The sequence below is a fragment of the Dasypus novemcinctus genome, chromosome 2, assembly GCF_030445035.2.
Source record: "Dasypus novemcinctus isolate mDasNov1 chromosome 2, mDasNov1.1.hap2, whole genome shotgun sequence".
Taxonomy (NCBI): Eukaryota; Metazoa; Chordata; class Mammalia; order Cingulata; family Dasypodidae; genus Dasypus; species Dasypus novemcinctus.
In genome coordinates, this window is record NC_080674.1 from 123,974,768 (window position 1) to 123,990,039 (window position 15,272).

Sequence of the window (15,272 nt, forward strand, 5' to 3'; positions counted from 1 at the left end):
GTAGCAAATGCCTCCTCAAAGACTGAATTAATACATAAGATATTTTTGGATAGCTGCAAATTTCCTTTTTTCCATTTGAGCTCATTCTCCTCTTTCCTTCACTTATCTAGTCTCATTCATTAGGTAATTCTTTCTGATATCTTCAATATAATTTATTTCCCCAACTAATTTTCACTTTCATAATCTTTAAGGTGGGAATGAATGCAGGAAAAAGAAGAAGAGGAAAAGAGAAAGATGATGAGAAAGCAGATGTCAGACAAGACATCCCCTTTTCCCTCTAGAGTATCATTCATTACTTGCTGGATTTCTCTACATGTTGAATTTCAGAATCAAATACCCTGAATCACCCAATGCCCAGAGTCTGCTCTAACTACTTTGACAATATTTAGCAAATACTGTCAAAGACAGAAATTCCCTTCTTCATTTTTCTACTCCTTTGCTTCTTTTACTCCTAGTTTATGGGGGGAAAATGTTATTCACATTAAGTTACAGAAACACTAGATAAGATTAATGATCTTCATCCCTAAATTTAGATTCCTATGAATATTTCTCCTCTACACATACAAACTCAAAATGCGTTTTTATTAAAAAGAAAAAACAAACAAAACTCTAGGTTATTTTCTCTGTAATTAAGGCCTAAAGCACCTTATCCCCAACTATCTTAATATTTCAATTCAAAGGTTATTTGGGTTTGAATCAAAAGGAGATTTTTTTTTTTTTTTTAAAGCCTGCTTTAGACACAGAATTCTAAGTTTTGGACAGCTATGTTTCAATTATCAGAGGCCTCAATGCATTGATTGTTTTTTACTTCTGGATCATTTACATTTGTTTATTTGTTTGATGGTTTTCATATTTTAGCTATTGGATTCAAGTACTAACATCACACTTCTAAATTATATTTCAATCCATGCTTCACATAAATGGTCTAGTGGAAGGATGCAATAAAAGCATACTTTGTAGTACTGAGTCCACTCATACCATTACAGAAAGCACAATGTCAGCACTTTCACATCCATTATACACCCTATTTACTCAGAAATTATATAGAGAGCCATAAAAATTTGCTTAGCTATAAGGTATTACCTTAGTCTAAGAATAAACAATTAGATAAAAACCATAAAATGGCTAGGGCCATTGATTAAAAGTAAAGTTTGGGCCAATTGTATACATGACCTGGGTTCAATGTCACTTAACATTGACCCTTCTGCCTTAACCGAAAGGAACTGCTCGCCGAAGAGTCCCAGGCTAGAGGGAAACCACCTAAGCACTGACAGATTCCTGAGCCTGGCTATTTTGGGGGGCAAGTTTACCTGTTTCTCTGCCTTAGATGGGAAAAAATAAAAGGAATTAAAATGAAGATAAATCTTCACTTTTATATTTGAGTGTATTAGGGGAATTAGAGGTCAGAGAGCTGAAGACGTTGCTAAGACAGGCCTCCACACATATAAATAGGTTCTTCTTACAGAGTAAAGAATGGAGGTTTCAAAATTCTAAGAGACAAACATCAGTAAGAGGGCTTTCTTTTTATCAATGTTCCTTTATTTTATACTTAAGATGATATTGAGAAATAATCATGTATTATACACAGTGATTTCTCAACCATCTGATTTCAAGTTTTCTTTCCTTAGGTTGATCTTTGTCAAAACATCAAATAAAGATTTGAGAAGCCTACTTGTTTTAATGATCAGTTACTTTGGATAAGACCTGGTGGTTGTTCCCCTTTTTGCAAGAGGCCATTTTACATTTAGGATGATAGACCATGATGAAGTCACTTGACCTATTTCATTTCTCATCTGAGTCACTGAGGGATGATATTCTACTAATCTCTAAATAAAGATAATTCAAAGTATCAAATATGTAAAAAATATTCTCATGGTATTATAGAAATACTAAGAAATGTTTCATGCTCTGCTCTATTCTTGAAGGAGACTCTCAGGATTTTAAATTCTATTCTGTGTAAAAAAGAAATTTGGTATCACCTACAGAGCAGTCTGAACTTTACCCTCAGCTCCTGGGGGTTGGGGTTGAGGTAGCCTCTAAACTCTTAGAGTCTCAGGATTGACAGAAGAGTATTTATTATTATAGTGGGCCCTTTTGATTATACCTGACAGCTTATGCTAAAGAGGTGACTCATGGTAGAGTTTTCAGTTTGTATGATGTTAGCCCCACCTAGGAGCAACATGGGCAGATGGAAATTGAGCTCAATGAGGTGGGTAATGAATCAATCAACTATGCATGAGGCCTCAATAAAAACTTTGACCACCAAGGCTCAAGAGCACTTCCATGGTTGGTAACAGTCCATGTGTAACTTCACACACATAGTGGGAATATGTCCTAAGGTTGATAAATGCTTCAGGTTTGGAACCCTCTCTAAAACTGCTCTATGTGTCCCTCCCTTGGCTGATTTTAATTTGTATCCTTTTGCTAATATTAAACTGTAATCTTAAGTATAGGATTTGCCTGAGTTATGTAAATCACTTTAACTACTTATCAAACCCTAGGGTAGCCATGAGAACTCCCAAAGCTGTAGCCATATGGTATGAAGTGACAGGGGCTCTGGAACTTGCAGCTGATGTCTGACATGAGGGCAGTTCCAGGGGCCTATTCCTTCAGACTTTACAGTTTGTTTAAACTCTTTTGAAGTAAGTGTCAGAAGTCTTGGGCAGACTGGCAGTCTAGAGGACTGTCCTTTAATCTACCAGGTTGGCCAACTCTGAGTAGTGACTATGGGCAAGTCAAACAACCTCTCCGTGTATCAGCTTCCTCACCTGTAAAGTTGGGATGGCAATAGTATCTAACTCTTACATATATTTAGAATTAAATTAATGGATATAAGAATAGTGCCAGGCACTCATTGTAACAACCAAATAATTGCTAATTGGGGAGTGAAATGGCCTGAGCCTTGCTGGACCATGCTCTCTTGGTTACGAATTTCCAAATCCATATAATCATAGACCAGAAAAGAAAATTCCTCAGTCTGTGTCCCTATATTGTCCAAGAGTCTAAGTCACCAATGAAAAGCACAATGAATAGAGGAAATGGCAATTGGTTCTTTCCTCCACTGAGTTTCTTAAAATCTCAATTATTAAGCTTCTATTGATGGTACAAACACAGGGTACTCCATCCTTTTGTAAAACCTCATAATTTCATAGCCAAATGATAATCAGACATTAAAATGCTAACCTTAACTGTTATTTAATATTCCTCACTTTTAACTATTTATTAGAGTTGAACAAATGCAATCATTAGTGTCACATTTAGTACATTTTTTCTGCTATAACTTTGCACAAAATTTATTGTCAAAGTTAAAGTTTTATTTAACCAAAATTTACTTATCATTTACCATCACAGAAAACATTAAAAAATAATTGAAGTTTAAATAAATTTCAGTTAATTCTAGGTATACATAGAGACTGATTTTAGTAAAGTACTTTACTAAAAAGCAAACTAATAGTTCCATTGTTTTCTCAGAAACAGAGAGTATTGCATTTTCTCATAGACAACTGTGAATTTCAGTGGAAGGGATGATTCACCCAAAAGCAATATTGGTTTGGCCTATATAAAAGTACAACTATAAAAACTGCTTAAGTTAATTATCCTTAAAGAGAATTTTTTTCCTCTGGTTGAGAAATATAGGTGCCTGATGCAAACTTCATTTCTAGACTGATATATCTTCAAACCAAGATAAGGTGTAATATCTACTGCTCTAAATTGGGTCCATTTGAAATATTAAGTAAATGATCACATTGCATAATGTGTTCTTTTGGGGGATTCCATAAATCTTAAGCTCATTTAACAAATGTCTCCTCCATCACCACATAAGAATATGAGCTGAAATTTAGTTTAAATTTTTAAAAGGAATCACTAGTAAGCAAATGTTTCTCAGGTTCTCAAGGTATCACTGAGTGAACCACCAAGGCTCTACTTCCAACAGGAGCAGACAGATATGAGCCTATAAGTTTTTGTTGACTGAGGGTGAAGAGTGGCAGTAATCCTGCAGGGCCTTAGAGAAGAGAAGATGCTACCTATACAAATATACCATAAAATGTTTCCGGGACTAAGCAAAGAAAAGTGGAGTCAGGGCATAAGACACTACTGAGCACCCAAGGCTGAAGATCTACTGTAAAGTCAAGCTAATTAACTACTTCTTGCCATCACCTTGTCCTGTGTCTTCATTGTTCCTGCCTTCACCAGAGGGGAGAGCAGAGAGAACTGGAGCTGCTAGTCTTACAAGAGATCTTGATCCACTTCCAGCACCGCCATGTCCTCAACCTTATCTTTGGTATTCTGTGATATAAAAAAAAACACTTCACTTTCTGTGTTTCATAACTGCCAATAGGCTAATAAGGAAATTGTATTTTAAATGGTATAAGAGAGGATGTCCAGAGAAAAGGCCAAAGTGATCACAAGCTGCTTTGGGAGCAATTTCTGCTCTCTAAAACTTCCATGTAGAGATCTACATTAGTGAGAAACATGCATAATAAAGGAAAAGTGGGATTCATGTCAGAAATATTGAGAAATATCAGATAAGTTTAAAGAAGAGATGAAGTTTTAGAAAAAGCAATTGCCTTTTGCCTGTCTAAGAATAGTCTGCATAAGAAATAACTAAAGGAGAGAATATTGGAACCCTGTCCACATCCTTAATAGAGAAGGTAGGTTTAGAGATGATGGAAGCTGTGGGACAATCATAGGATCCATTTAGAACCCATTAATGTCTGTAGGAAGCCACAATGAGCAGAATGCCTCCTGCTCTGATTGTAAAAGGGACCCTGCAGGGACTAGATTCTGATGAAAGCAGCCATGTCAGGCCAAAAGCAGACCTCCTGACAGTTTTGGGAAACATGAACAGGAATTCTTCAATGCAGAGGCAGACTTCCCAGCTCCAACTCTCATTTTCTCCTCATTCTTCTCAGATTCCAATATCTCTGAATTTGTAAAGGGAATATTTTCAACCCAGATGAAAGCTGAAAAGAAAATAACAGATTTACTCAAAATTCAGATAAACACTTACCTATCCTCAAAGAACCATATTTTGATTCCAATTTATTCATCCCTAACAATGAGATTAATACTTGTCCCGTGAATATGAAAAAAATCACCCTATCTTTACAAAGACTAAAATATGTTCCAAAGAAATTACAGCAAATAATCCTATAAAATAGTGTAGAGATTAAAAAAGACATTTAAAAATGTTAAATTTGTATTTTTAATGAGATTTAAGAACTGCTCCATCTATGAAACTGTACCAGTCCGATATGAAAAGGGAAAGGTGAAGAAAATCATTCATTCAACAAGTATTTAAAGTTTAGCTGCCACATTGCAGTTACTGAGCTAGACTCTGAGGACACTGTCATGAACAAAGACAGAATTACTGCCCTTAACAAAGTTTATATTTTAGATGGCAAGATATTCACATAATTACAATTAATTAAATTAATTATTATAAGGGTTCACAGTGCTACAGAGATGAACTGTAGCACAAGGGGCATAGATAAGAAGAAGCTGCTGACCTAATTTGTGGAATCAAGGAGAAGAGAATATGGATTAGCCAGGCCAAAATGGGGAAAACATGATGCAGGGAGGAGAAAAATCAAATGGGAAGCATTGGAAATGAGAAAAAAAGATGGCATATTTAAAGATCCAAAAAGCCAGAATAAGAGGAGGAAAAAGTGAGAAGGGAAAAGATAGGAGATGGGCTAGAGAAGATAACAGAGGCTAGCTCATCAAAGATGTAGAAAGTTATGTTGAGAACTTCAAACTTTATCCTAAGAATAATGGAAAACAACTGAAGAATTATAAGCAAGAAAATGACATGATCAAATTTCTGACTTTAGAAATTGATCTGGTAATTCTGTGGAGAATGTGTTGGCAGAGGCTAAGAAGGGACTATGGTGAGTTAAGAATCCATTCAAGCAAAAAGAAGAAAGGTAGTTGTTGCTTAGTATGGGATAGAGACATCTAGCTAGATATGAATCATTGGAATCCTAAAATAATTCATGCAAATGAAAAGCATTTTTACTATTTAAAATCTGCAATGGAGGATATTAATAGTAAATTGAAAAAAATTACCTTAGTTTTAAGTGATGCCAAGAATTCAGAGGAAAGGCAGAAAGGATGACAACGATGAAAGAACTACTGTAGAGCGCAGCTTAGGAGATCACACATTAGGGAATGAAACAAAAATGTGAGCAAATAAATAATACAAAACAACTTTCCAAAGACAAAGGAAAGGCCAGCTTATATAGATAAAAAATTAATGTTCACCAGGTATCTGGCAAAATTGCTTGGCCCCGAGTTTATGACATTGAAAGATAGTAAAATGCATCTTTAAAATGTGATGTTGGGCAATAATAAAGTAAACTAAAGGAGTAAAAGAAAATTGGTATAAAAGGAGAGCAGATCATCTAGGTTGTCTTTAAAATAGGCAAACCACAAGAGAAAAAACTATACAGAATAGCTTAAAGAAGAGAGTGGGGTCCACGTTACAGGTCATAGAGAAGTGAACATGGAAAGATAGCATGTCTTTGGTCAAATCTATGTGGCACTACGAGGGACTGTGATATTAGACGATATAAATACAGCTCAAACCAAAAAGTAAATCATATTCTGGTGGCCTAGAGTTGGTTAGCATAGGCAAAAGTGAAACAAAGAGAGGTAATACCTGGAAGGCACAATTATCTAATAGAGAAATAAGGATCACTACAGAAGGCTCATCTCCATGAGTAGACAGACTTGTTATTTGATGCAGACTGATTAGAGCCATCTACTTATCAGCCATTAAGTATCACATTTTGAGTCTCCAGAATAAAACTTAAAATAAACCTTATTCCTTTCTGCCTTCTTCTAAAATAATCTATATTACTGGGGTGCAAAAATATACTCTCTAGTCTTCCTAAGGGTCTCTGTTCATTCTGGCCAATCAGTTATCCCTCTGAGGTTGAGCTCTACCACCCATGCCTAGGAACATGACTTATATCTTCTTGTTTTTCTAAGGCCCAATATTTCTTGACTTTTGAGTGCTTCAACTGTATTTTCTCATGCTATCTTTGGTGTTTTCCATAGTTAGAGGGACTGGAATATTCAGGGTCCAAAACTCTCCTTGCACTACATTACCTATATCAAGAAAACTAGGTCTTTGAATATCAAAACTTGCAAAAATCAAAAAGGATAGCATGAGACAGCATTGGTGACAGGGACTATGCCATAATTTCCTTGCAAAGTAAGAAATATTACTTAAATGCTAAACCATTTATTCATGACAAAAGTTGGGAGTTAAAATACTTCCAGAAAAGCTGAGAAAGTGGTTCTTCTATGTGACTCTCTGTGTTCAAACAACCTCTTAATTCATAAATGCTAGTAGTGATGAGAGATATGTTTATTTTACAGAGGAAAGGAAGAGAAAATCCCCATGAAAGTACTTCAACAACACATTTGTTTATCAGTATTGCAATTTTATTTCAGATTTTGATTAAGAACTTTGGCTTGTGTAGAACTAGTTTTCTGTGCCTGCATAGAAGGAATAAAATGATTCTAAATATCACAGTAACCTTCTATTCCTAAAAGAACCTCTGCATCAGTCATTATTTCCATTCAGAGCAATTCTAAAAGAGAAACAAGATCTGAGTAAATTAAATGAATGAATATACTTTACTACACAACAGAAATAAGATAGAGGTCAATGAATTTCCTAACAACTATTCCCTGCTTTTGCATATTAGGCTAAATTCAGTGAACATAATATTGATTTTTACATAAATTAAATGTTTATGTCTGAAAGACAAAGAACAAACTAAAGAGATACAAGGGCATCTATAGTGGTGTGGAAAGTTTCTCTTTTGTATGGAAACCTCAAGTTATCATGGGTGACAGGGAATAAGGGGGCAGTGATTCATGATTCCACCTTGAAGTACTATAAAATAAATAAAGAAGAAAGATGGAGACATATCAAAGAAACTTTGGCTTGAATGTTGAACCAACCAAAGTTTGAATCTAAAGTGATTAAGATATACTCATTCATTCTCAATTCATTTGTGACACTGAAAGAAAGACAGCTAACCCAATTTAAAGAATAGATGCACCATAAAGTCACCTTTATAAATGCAACAAATTTAACATGTAATAAACAAGGCATGCAACTATGAGCCAACTTTCAATCCTGTATCAATCAGCTGTGGGCAGTATTGAAAATCACATGGCATGGAGCATGGTGAGCTTTGATTAATAAATTACCATGGTGGCCAGGTATCACTGAGGTGTCTTGGAGTAGAACTGCCTCCATGGGCTGGTAACTGATTAATCCAGTCAGTTCTCTTTTGAGATTCAATCTGATATGTTCCTGTCTTTGCTTCTGCTCCTCCCACTTCTGCCACCACTGGACAATGGGGTTTCCATAATGTCCTAAGAGAAGAGGAATAATAATGCCTTCTGCTGAAAATACTGAAGGACCAGATCACTATAGCTATTGCTTTTATTCTCAGAAAGTAACTGGGATGACTATAAATCATGAGTAACAAAATATTCCTCAGTGAGACCTAGCTGTGAGGTTATTGAGAGGTTTCTTTGTTTCCCTGCATATGTTTATAATAAGGTCCATCATGCTAGATAATATTAATATATCTGGTTTACATTGCCTTGATCCACTTAATATATTAGTGTAGGCTTTCCAAAACTAATTTGATTATGATAAAATAAAGTTAAATATAGGTTCCTGCTGTGCCAGAAAACCTTAAGAAAAAGGAAAGGAATTTTGCTGACTGAAGATTAAGTTCTTGAGAAAGAAGTTTGCCTAAAAGATGCTTTCGAAAGGCAAGAAGGAAGCGTATCTATGAAAAAGCTAAGCACTATCACAAGGAATATAGGAATATGTACAGGACTGAGATTTGAACTGCTAGAGTGGCAAGAAAACCTGGCAACTTCTATGTACCTGAGGAACCCAAATTGGCCTTTATCAGGATCAGAGGAATCAATGGCCTGAGCCCAAAGGTCCGAAAAGTGTTACAGCTTCTTTGCCTTCATCAGATCTTCAACGGCACCTTTGTTGGATTCCACAAGGTCTCAATTAACATGCTGAGAATTGTGGAACCATATACTGCATGGGGGCACCTGAACCTGAAGTCAGTGAAAGAACTGATCTATAAGCGTGGTTATGGCAAAATCAATAAGAAGTGGATTGTTTTGACAGATATCTCACTGATTGTATGATCTCTTGGTAAATATGGCATCATCTGCATGGAAGATCTGAGTCATGAGATCTGTCCTGTTGAGAAACCCTTCAAAGAAGCAAACAACTTCTTGTAGCCCTTCAAATTATCTTGTCCCAGAGGTGGAATGAAGAAAAAGAGCATCCATTTTGTAGAAGCGTGACATGCTGGCAACAGGGGAGACCAGATTAATAAGCTTTTTAGAAGGATGAACTACAGTTCTACCATGATTATTTTTGTAATCTTGTCAGTTAATAAACAGTAACTGCTTTCAAATTGAAAAAAATATTAAATGTAATTCTTTACTACAAGACATTTATGATGTGAAGGTGTGCTGTGTGTTACAAAGAGGTAGACAGAGTAGGAAGTTTTTTACTAATATAATTGCAAAGTCCTTCCATGGAGCATATTGTCAGACGAAGTTTTTATGCTGTTTTGGTTTGTTTTTTTGTTTTCTTTTTTTTTTTTGTTCTCTCTTTTTTTAAAAACATCTTTACTAAGATAGAATTCACATATCATACAATTCATTTAAAGTGTGTAACATACTGGCTTTAAGTATATTCATGGATATGTGCAACCATGATGACAATCAATTTTAGAATATTTTCATCACCTCAAAAAGAAACCCCCTTGCTACTACTCTGCATTCCCCTATTCCCTGACCTCTCAGCCCTAAGAAATCACTAATTTTCCTTCTGTCTCTATAGATTTTCCTATTCTGGACTTTAATATGAATGGAATCATATAATACACAGTCTTTCATACCTGGCTTCTTTCACTTTGGGTAAGTCAGACTAATTTTTGGTATTTCACATTTGAGGAACCACTGCACTTGAGAAATCCCACTACTACAAGTAATAAGAAAATAAAACTTGAAAAATCAGAGGAAGTTCTTCTAAATGTCTCATCATGATCAAAGGGGATAATTAAAATTGAGTCAGAAAAATCTGCCTCTGAGAATGAAAAACAAATTCCCTTTGGACTTGCTTGTTTTGGGTAAGTTTATTTCATTGGAAAAATGTGTTCTCATTTAGAGTGGTAACTTAGTAATAGAAACCACATAGCTTACATGTTGTGGTGATTAATCAATGTACACCACTCCAAAGCATGAATTCCATGATATGACTGTGCTTTAGAATGTCCTTAAGGAAGAGATGCAGTGTTATTTCAGGTTAGGTGAAGTGAAGGCAGCAACCAGCACTATCAATAGACCAGCTGGATGTCTTTTAATACTTTGGGTGTTGTTTGTTTTTTTGTTTTTTTGTCTTGTCTTGCTTTAATGGATGGTTAAGAACTGTCCTGATAAGTATATAAAACAATGGCTCAAACATATGTAGTTACCCATTGTTTACATTACAACTATACTATATAAAATAGTTACTTCAAAATAGTTCATTTTCTGAAGTAGGAAAATTCATCTCTGACAATTTTGTTCACCTTAGTCAAGTACTCAGATACTCTTGCTACTTTTTGAGCAAAAGAAAAGCTATCTGAATTATTCTAAGTTTATGAGGTGTACTGTAAACCCAAATAGCCTTGATTCTGAAAGAAGCGGTGACTACTGCTGATAAAAAGGGCACCTTTACCTAGTATGGACGTGTACTTTCCAGTTACCCCTGAACACTTAAAATAAAATTCACTTTGGTCTTCCAGTATGTAGGTTTTCAGTGCCCCCCAAAACTTATAATTTGACTCAGAATAAATGATCCTTATGTGAAAAAGGCAATTTTTAAAATATTCTAGTTGAAAAATTGGATAGAAATGTTTATAAATGCATGCAAAGAGAACTGCTCCAATAAATGGTAGACAAATGCTGGTATTTCTTTAGAGGATTACAACTCTCTAACTTTACTCAAGCTAGAGTTTAGCAAAATATTTATGCACAGATAGAGACTGGTAAAAAAGATTTACTGTCCTGGTGGGTTAAAAGAACTCCCCAGGTCAAAAGTTTTATCTTAAATAAATACTAAACACATTTTTATGAAACTTAAAGGACTTCCACATTGGTTGGTTAAATATATAATAAATAAAATTTCACCAGCAGTCAAAAACATGTTTCTTATAAAAGCATATGTGGAAAAAATTGCAAAGGAATGATCTATTCTCATTTAGATGCATTTTCTGTAAGACTAAAAATTTGTCTTTTTAAAAAAAGCAAAACTGTGTATATTCTTTTTCAAGTCTTTATGAAATAAGGTTCCTAAAGGATTGGTTCATTTAAAAACTACTTAATTCTGTCATAATGAAATTAAATGGCCAAAAGTTTGTGTTAACTTTGTAAAGGAGAAAAAAAAATAATTACCGCCATCAAAGACATAATGTATCAGACAAATAAGGAGATGACTTTACTGAGGTTATTATAAATAAGAAAGACTGTTCATTACTGAGGAATGTCTCAAAGTCCAAGGGGGAAAGGAAGGGTTTTAGAAAACAAGGAACTTGTTGAGGAAGTGTGGAGGTGGATCTTATTTTGGAATATTCGAAGACAAGGTGGTCCTTTGCCATCAGCAATTTCTCTGAACACAAAAAGTTGGGGAGTGATTTTAGAGAACAAAATGATGGGAGATTTCTTAACTGTTATTTTCTGGGACAATAGGGTTCAAGTAATGTTCAACATTGTCACTGCCATTTATCTAAAACCTTTGCTAAAATATTCAGATGCAAGCACACATACATATAGACCTCAAAATCCTTTAAGATAATATTTCTTATCCCCATTTAACAGTTGCATAGAGGTATGTAGAATTGTCACTTGGGAGTAATTTGTGTTACCCCTGCCAGCTTGTTAGGCTGAGAAAATCAACCAGGGTGTGAGAGAACAAAAGGCTATTTTTTTCACCTTTCACAACATTCATGAAAATGCTACCTAAGAGCAGAGCTGTAATCAGTTTCTAAAATTTATTTTCTTTCATCAGTTTATGAGTGAAACAAAGTGAATAACTTTGTTTTTTAATGAATTGGGAAAAAAAATTGCCATCAGATTTTCAAGGAGTTTTGTAATGACAGATTAGCCTAACTGGACTTCTGGCCATGGATGAAATAGTTGGGAGAGGGAGGACAGGATGCTGAGCCCCATCGCCAGCTGGGCTGGAATGGCCTCATGCTGTCAGGAGCATGGTTTTCTGGAAGGCATTGTGGCATCATCTGGAAAGCCAGGAAAAAATAGTGAGGGGCAATTCAGTTTTTAATGCAAACTTCCCCTATAACTTTAACTCCTCAGGCTGACACAGCCTGCTTGTCTCCTAAGATGGTCAATAGTGAGTAAGCTGTGAAGTTCAGAGAAGTTGTACATGGGAACCAGATTCACGCAGGCTGTGAAATTTGGGGATAGAGTTAAATTTACCAACACTCAGGCTTCAAATGACATCTGGGTCCTGGCTGTCTTTCCCAGAGAGCTCTACAACAGCCCTCCTCTGAGATCCTGATGGACAGCATTGAATTCCTCTCTCCCATTCCCCTCAAACTATTTCAGTCAGTATATTTGTAAGAATATGTCTCTGGATTACTATGGTGGTCCATTAAGTGGGGATAGCAATGTACCTTTCTGGATGTGTACATCTGTTTCTATAATATTTTGTTCTCTATCCACTTCCACTAAAAAGTATTATGAAGACAGACATTTTCATTTGTTTTTATTTACTTATTACTGATGGATATTTAAGTGCCTACACAGAGTTGAGTGAAATAAATAGCATAAATTGAAGGATAATGCTATTGGATGTGGATGATACTTATTATACATATTTTGTCCCTTTATAAATACAAACTCTGCTATGTAGAGTGTGGGATGTGGTATTTGTGAAGGAATAAAAACTATATATTCCTTCCACTGAACTCCTCATACTCTAATGGAATTATCTTAGCTTTTCAATTATTTGTTGTGTTAGTTTCCCAGGGCTACCATAACAAATTCCACAAACTGGGTGGCTTAAAACAATAAAAACAGAAATTTGTTTCCTCACAGCTCTAGAGGATAAAAGTCTGAAATTAAGGGGTTGGCAGGGCCATGGTCCCTCGGAAGCCTCTAATGAAGGAGGATCCTAACTTGCCTCGTGCAGTTTCCGGTAGTCCCAGGCATTCCTTGCCTCACAGCAACATAATTCCAATCTCTGTCTGTCTTCACATGGATGTCTTCCCTCTGTGTCTGTCTGTGTCTCTCTCTGTCCACATTTCCCTCTGCTTATAAGGACACCAGTAATACTGGGTTTGGACCCACCAGTATGTCCAGTATGACCTTATCTTAATAAAGTACATCTGCAAAGACCCTATTTTCAAATAAAGTCTCTCATTCATTGGTACTGAAGGCTAGCACTTGAATGTATCTTTCTTGGAGAACACAATTCAACCCACAGATTTTTATTTTCAATTTATGCCCTTTGAATTTTCTTAGAAAATGTAAGAAACAAGGATTCAAAATATCCAACACTGCGTTTGTTAACATTTTGACCACAGAAATGCAGGGAAGTCTCCCATGAGAAATATTTGTGAGAAATTATAAAAGCAAAATTTTGGTTTCCTCTAAGGAACCAAGGGTCTTTCTCTTTAATGAATATGGTGATTACTTATTCAATCATAAAATCCTTTTGCTTTGGTTTCTAGGGATCTCAAAGTCAAATTTAAACTCTTTTAACAGTAAAAATGTTGATATATTTGCATTCTTAAAGTTAATATATAATATATTAGTAAGTGCTATCATTTACTGTATACTTACCTATGTCAGGCATGAAGCTAAACAATTTAGCAAAATCACCTCACCTCATTTAAGTTATTTCTCTCTGAATGAAAAGCTTCATACTGGTAAAGTATAAGATAATTCTTATCGTAGATGAGAAAGAGAAGTTAGGTGCCTTGCTGTGTTCATACAGCTGTAAGTAGGGAAACTGCCATTCCAACTCAGATCTGGCTAACTGGTAATTGCCCACACCCTGTGTTCAACCAATATACTCTCCCTCCCTACCTCTATTCCATCTCCTTCTTTTTCTTTTCTTTTAATTTTTACTTGTATTTTACATTTTTCTAGCTATACTTCTATTTAATCACAATTTTATTTTGCATGTTTTCCTTCTAGCTACAATCTAATCTTCTATAACATAAGGGAGAAAATAAATATAAACAAATATTAAAACAGTAATATGAGACTTAAAATGACAGTGAACTAAATGCCTAATGAGCATATGAGAACTCCATGCACCTTGACAATCAGAAGCCTAGTTCTCCAAAAATGCTGCTGGAAGGCAGATCAAAATCACAGCTAATATGAAACAGCCCAGCTAAAGCTACTTTGATAGCAGTTAGGAAAACTGAAGGCAGTATTTATACATAATTGTTAGCATTTCTGGCAGACACTTACAGATATTGAATGATGCCAACACAAATGGAATATTTGGAGTAAGGAGTTGATAACTACCTCATTAAGCCATGATTGTTGAGAGAAGTTGAGGGACACTGGTTTCGGTTATTATGCTAATGGGACACAAATTCTCCTGAGCATCAAGTTAGCACGGTACTAGATTCAAATCTATGCAGCTTCTGAGTTTTAATGGAACTTTTTGAAATTGTCCAATTATGTAACAATTGAATGGGGCAGTAGAATTGATTACCTCAATTTATCACCTTAAACATATATCGGTGGACCTTTATTTTCCCAACTTTGCCTGTGACTCACACTGTCTTTCTCAGGCTTTTTTTTTACTCAACCTGTTTCAAGGTATTGTGTTCAACATCACAAAAATGCCTTGTTAAATGTCTTTAAAAACATACATATGGAGAGATTCATATGACTTGGAAAAAGCTAAAAACCTCTGAATGTTATGAATCTACTCACTAGTTTCTGACTTTATAACTCAGGAGCATTCCCTAAATGCAGTAGGCAAAAGAAAACGCTGCAGGCAAGGGCAGCAAACAATAATGAGCTCATTTCTAGTCAAATGAACCTTTTATTACTTATCCTCAACTTTTGAATATTTCATCAGTTCTTCAGTGGGACAGAAATGACACCGTATATATTTTCCTAATAAGGTATCATTGAGTACGTGGTAATGGCTATTGGATCAGAAAATTTGTTCTAGGAGG

The 15,272-nt window shown here is 35.4% G+C and overlaps 1 pseudogene; it reads left to right on the forward strand.

Moving 5' to 3' along the window:
- LOC101436029 (large ribosomal subunit protein uL30-like) overlaps positions 1-9,465 on the forward strand; it is a 45,957-nt pseudogene extending 36,492 nt beyond the window's left edge.
- Positions 9,466-15,272: the final 5,807 nt, after the last annotated feature.